This window comes from Helianthus annuus, chromosome 7, assembly GCF_002127325.2.
Source record: "Helianthus annuus cultivar XRQ/B chromosome 7, HanXRQr2.0-SUNRISE, whole genome shotgun sequence".
Lineage (NCBI taxonomy): Eukaryota > Viridiplantae > Streptophyta > Magnoliopsida > Asterales > Asteraceae > Helianthus > Helianthus annuus.
In genome coordinates, this window is record NC_035439.2 from 21,008,163 (window position 1) to 21,014,354 (window position 6,192).

Here is a 6,192-nt window from a genome sequence, read left to right on the forward strand (position 1 = left end):
CGTTGAATTAATTGTTTTTGTGTCACACAGATAATTTTTGGGCGTTATATACCGTTTTCTGGTCAATTTTTTGGCGTTTTGTATAATAATTCACTACGAATCATTAATATTTTCATAAGTTAACAATAAGACCAAATGTTTTTTTGGCGTTTAGTGAATTTTTTGGCGTTTAATACATTTGACAAGTTGCTTTGCCACCACCCGTTCTCACAGTTTTCACACTACTAGCGTTTTGGTGTTTATAGTTTTTGGTGTTTTATATAATAAAGTATTTTATTTGTAGAGAATTAGATAACAAAACAACAGATAACTTGATAACAAAACATTATAAAATGAAAAAGAAAAAAAATTAAAAAATGGTAATCTAATTTATCTTCCGAATCTTCACTGTCATCAGCTCCTTCTTCTTGAATTTGTTTTGGCGTTTTGAACCTTTTGAATACCTTAGCTTGATGCCAACTTTCCTACATAAACCCCGTCTTTTTCAGACGAAGCTGTTTAGTGGCATCCTGTTTTTTGGTGTGATATTCTTGTTTGGTGTCATGTCATTAAAGATCAACTCTTGCTTGATGCTATTTGTAATAATGGAGTCCAAAATAGCATTTTACACTTGTGTTGATCCCTTTCTTCCATGCCTATATTCATTAAAAACAAAACTCACATGATGGCATATCACTGTCATCGGTCTCTTTTTCTTGAATATTTGTCTATCTCATTCAGCAAAATATTATTTAGATAACCCCCTTTGAAGAAGAATCCATTCAGTGAAAGCTTTGCCATCTATGGTTATTTTAACTAACATTATTTGGCATTTTAAAGTAAGTGGTTTCTAGAGGATAACGCATTTGTTTTTCTAGGTGTGATCAATTTCATTGTGTATAGACCACTCTCTTATAGGAGGCTTTTGGCGTGTAGTTTAGGCGAGAATTTTTTATTGTAATAAATAATAGTAATAAAGTAACCGTCTTTTCAGTTACTATTTTTGTATTTACTGTTTTGATCAGCTTTTATCAGTTTTATAGGTGATAGATGTCCCATCTTCTAAGTTTGGTGTTTTTTTAAATGGCGTTATGCAGACCAAGATGACAAAATACAATAACGGAGAAAATAAAATATTAAGCAGGAAAAATATTTTTTTGTTATTTTTGGCGTTTTTTAAGGAATAACCTTTTTAGTATTTTTTTTTTGTCGTTTTGCTAATAAAGAGAGAAATATATCATTTAGTTATCTTAAAAAAAGAAGATTACACAAAAGAAAAAAAGGAGGAAAAAAAATTAAAAGCCTTCGTCAGAATGTACTTTATCCGAAAAGTATCCATCACTTGCGTCATCTTCTTCCTCAGAGTCTTCATCTGGACCTTCATCCATGTCATCACCTTCACTTTCATCAGCTTCTTGTTCCTGAAGATTTTGAAGCCTCCACTTGAACATGTCTTGCATTAACTCCAATTTTGAGTCCATTTCTATGTTCGTACAAGTGGCGTTATGCAATTCTTCCATGAAACCAAGACCCTGCTTTGTCATGATGTTTTCAAGCCAGTAGACTTCCTGCTCTCAGCTGTCGTATGTAACGGTCACCATGTCTGTTTCATCATCAAAACGCCATGACGTCATGACAGGGTCTGGCTTCACATCTGCTTTGATTGGTCCAAATTTCCTGGTTAATGCTTTCATAAGCATATGTGTTTCATGGCATTCATTGTCTAGAGCGATGCCAAGAGATAAGATACCCCTCTGTACCTCTTCTTCCATCTTCAAAATTGCCCTAACCGTCTTAACATACACCCTTCTTCTGTTGTCAAAACGGAGGACGAATCACCTGATTGCCAGAGTGTATCTCCACGAAACGATTGTTGCCATTTTTGGCGTTTTGGTTAAGTTGGCGTTTTTCGGTTAAAGATGTTTTTGCAGAAATGGATAAATTTAAGTGATTATGGAAGCTATGTTTTACCTCATATATATATAATGATGTTTTTGGCGCGTAATTTAGGAGGGAATTTCTTCTAATAAATGTTAATAACTGAAATTCAGTTACTGTGTTGTTTCATCTTCCTGTAATATCCAACGCGTTTGATCACTAATTTTTGGCGTTTTGTTTTTAATGGCATTTTATTTTTTTATTTTTTTGAATGGCGTGTTATCATTTGATGGCGTTTTGAATATGAGCGGTAAAAGACCCTTTTACCCTTAATGAAGCGCGTCCCACATAATAAAATTGATGTTATTTACGAAAACGCCACTGCGCAATCTAGTCCATGGATTGTTTTGATCGGACGATCCATAAGCGTTTTCACCGTTCTCACACTTTTCACCGTTTTCTCTAAATCCTGGCCCTATATATATATATATATATATATACACACACACACACACACACCGTTTATTGGTGAACATTAAAAAGGTGGAGAACTGGGGAACACTTTTAAAAATTCAACTTAACATGTTAAAAATCTACTTTTTCTAAAAAAATTTAGACACTTTTCCTTGTAATACACGTAAAAACATTTTTAATAAAAAAATACAAAAAGAAGTTTAAAAAACAATTTAAAAAATATATCGTATAAAATTAACTTAACATGTTAAAAATAAATTTTTAAAATTTTTTTTCAGCGTTTTTCATTATAAAAATAGGTAGAACCTATTCCAATAAAAAATCATTTTTGTAAAAAAAAATTAAGCCTTTTTTAGCTGTTTTTATATATTTTTAGTTTTTGATTTTTTATTAAAAATGCTTCTAAAAGTAAATATAAAGAAAAACGCCGAAAAAAATTTAAAAAAAAATGATTTTTAACATGTTAAGTTAAATTGTTACGAGTATTCCCCGGATCCCCACTTTTTTAGTGTTCACCAATTAACCTCACACTATATATATATATATATATATATATATATATATATATATATATATATATATATATATATATATATATAGAGAGAGAGAGAGAGAGAGAGAGAGGCCGGTTATTGTACAATACGTATTATCCTACAAATTGTACGCGATGACCCCAGCCGTTAGATCTTCTGTCGATCAAATCCGGACTTCACGTCCATAAAGTCGCATGGGACTCAAACTCTGACTCACAAAAATGATTATTCGCATGTTATGTCCAAAATCGCATGGCTTCACAAACCCTGACATTTTCATAAATCGCATAGACTCACAAACTCTGACTCACAAAAAAGGTTGTTCGCATGTTATGTCCAAAATCGCATGGCTTCACAAACCCTGTCATTTTTCATAAATCGCATGGACTCACAAACTCTGACTCATCAAAAAGGTTGTTCGCATGTTATGCCCAAAATCGCATGGCTTCACAAACCCCGACATTTACATAAATCGCATGGACTCACAAACTCTGACTCACAAAAAAGGTTATTCGCATGTTATGTCCAAACTCTGACTCACAAACCCTGACATTTTCAAAAATCGCAAACTCACAAAAATGGTTGTTCGCATGTTATGTCCAAATTCGCATGGCTTCACAAACTCGGAATCACAAACTCGGACACTAATCGCGTACCAATAGGAAAAACGAATCAGGGACACGTGTAGGGCTATTATCGTCGTGTACGTAATGTATGATTAGGGGATTTGTATTCTACACTTCCTCTCTCTCTCTCTCTCTATATATATATATATATATATATATATAGTGAGAGGATAATGAGAAAACTATATATAAATGAGAAAACTAGCAAAGTAACTAAAAATGCTAAAAAACTATACCAAAAATTTTTTGTTACATTTTTTTTGTAAAAAATCGCTATTTTTTTATATATAAAAAAGATATTCAAAAAAAAAAAAACTTGTACTACACATGTGCATTATATTTGTACTACACTTGTGCATTAAATGCTTAAAATTAGCTTTTTGAGTCTAGTTTAGCTTTTAAGGTTTGTTTTTTTGGAGGTTTAGGATTATGATTAGGTTTTTGGGTGTGTGTGTGGGGGGGGGGGGATTTAGGTTTTTAGGGAGTGGGGGTGGGGGAGTTTAGGTTTTTGGGGGGTGGGTTAAGTGGTTTGGGCTTTCCGTATTAGTGCACATGTGTAGTACAAAAAAAAATTTGAAATTTTTTTCATACATAGAAAATAGCGGTTTTTTAATAAAAATTGTAAAAAAAAAAACAAAATTTTGGTATGTTTTTAGACTTTTTTAGTTAGTTTTTTGGTTTTCTCATTTAAACTAGTTTTTTCATGATCCATATATATATATATATATATATATATATATATATATATATATATATATATATATATAGGGGACCGCTAAAATGAAAACCACTTCCAGTTGTAAGAACCATGAGAACCACTCTAAACCAATCAGGTTGTGCCAACATAAAGGGTATGTTAGTCATTTAGCCCAAATGTCAAATCTTTTCATCTCTCCTCAATTAAAGATACTGACTTTTTATATACTCTCTCCTCTCTCCTCTCTCATAATTCACCATTTTCATCTCCTTCAAATCCTCTGCACTAAGAAACCCAAAATCATAATCCACTCTCTACCCACCTTCTTCTCCACCTCTGATTCACCATATCCACCACCGTACCTCCATCACGACAACCACCTACCCATCTGCAGCTGAGGTCCCGATATCGCCACTGCTGTAAAATGTCCGGCAGACCACTGTAAAATGTCCGGCAGACCACTGATAACCAACCACCTACCCATCCACATTATCCGGCTACCACCAGCCAAACACCCCTTCCCGCATCCGATTTCCGGCGCCCCCCAGTTGTAAGCTTCGATTTGATGTTGTGGTGGTGGTGGCGGTTCGACGGCTGGGTGGTGGTCAGCGGTGGTTGGTCGGCGACGGTGGTTATACGGTTACGGTGGTGGTTGGTCGGCAGCGGTGGTTCTAACAGTGGGTAGTGGCTGGTATTTTTGATATGTGTTCTTGAATGAAAGATGATGACACCGATTGTATTTTTGGTAAGTGATTTTTTGAAGGGTGTCTCTCTCTAGTAAGATATGTGGGTTTGTTCTTGTTTGATTTTTGATCAGTGATTTTTTGCCTGATGAACTATGTGGGGTTGTTCTTGTTTGATTTTCGATCTGTGATTTTTGTTTGAATCAGTGAACTATGATTATGTGTTGTTGATGTTTCTTGTTTGATGGGGGTTCTTGATTTTTTTGCCTGATGAACTATGTGGGTTTGTTCTTGTTTGATTTTTGATCAGTGATTTTTTTTGAATCAGTGAACTATGATTATGTGTTCTTGATGTTTCTGGTGATTTTTGATGTTTGCGGGGTTGATCTGGGTTGATTTCGATTTTTGATGTTTGGGGGGGGGGGTGGTTGATCTCAGTTGATACAGGTTTGAATCTGGTTTGAATATGTTTGAATGATGGACTGGGTGGCGATGATGCAAAAAAAAAAAACTAGATTTTTGATGACGATGGCGCGGCAACGATGGTGGATGGTAGGTTTTTGAACCCGCAACCCCACATTTGCAGCCTTTTAATTATCGGAAAAAATCTGAGCCAAACCCCGTTTTTTTTCGAGATACACTTTTGTTTTGTTGTTGTTGGTTTTTTATATTCTTTTCTCTAGTCGATGACGATAAAAATCTATCCGAGACACCTACCGACTTTGCGATTTATGGGTGCGTTCGTCTTGCGTAAACAAGTTTTTGTGTAAAAAAGCTTTTTGCGATTTATGGGTGCGTTCGTTTTTACGTAAAACGTAAAAACGTAAAAGGTTTTACGCAAAACGTAAAAAGTTTTTACGTAAAAATTTCATGTAAAACGTAAAACATAAAAATTTTACGTAAAACGTAAATTTTTTAACATAAAAAGTAAAACGTAAAAAGTTTTACGTAAAATATTTTGTTTGTTGGGTTTTTTTAGGCGTCGATGATGAAAACAATATATCAGAGACGCTTCACCGACTTTGCGATTTCTGGGTGCGTTCGTTTCCTAAAAAAGTTTTGTAAAAAAAAAATAAACCGTAAACTTTTTGACGTAAACCGTAAACTTTTTAACGTAAAAAGTAAAAAGTTTTAGGTAAAACGTAATTTTTTTTTATTAAAACGTGAAAAACGTTAATGTAAAAACGTAAAATGAAAAAACGTAAAACGTAACGTAAACCGGAAAACGTAAAAAGTTTAACGCAAAACGTAAAAAGTTTAACGTAAAAAAACGCCGCTTGAAAAAATCGAGCGTAAAACGTAAAATGTAAAATTTTTAACGT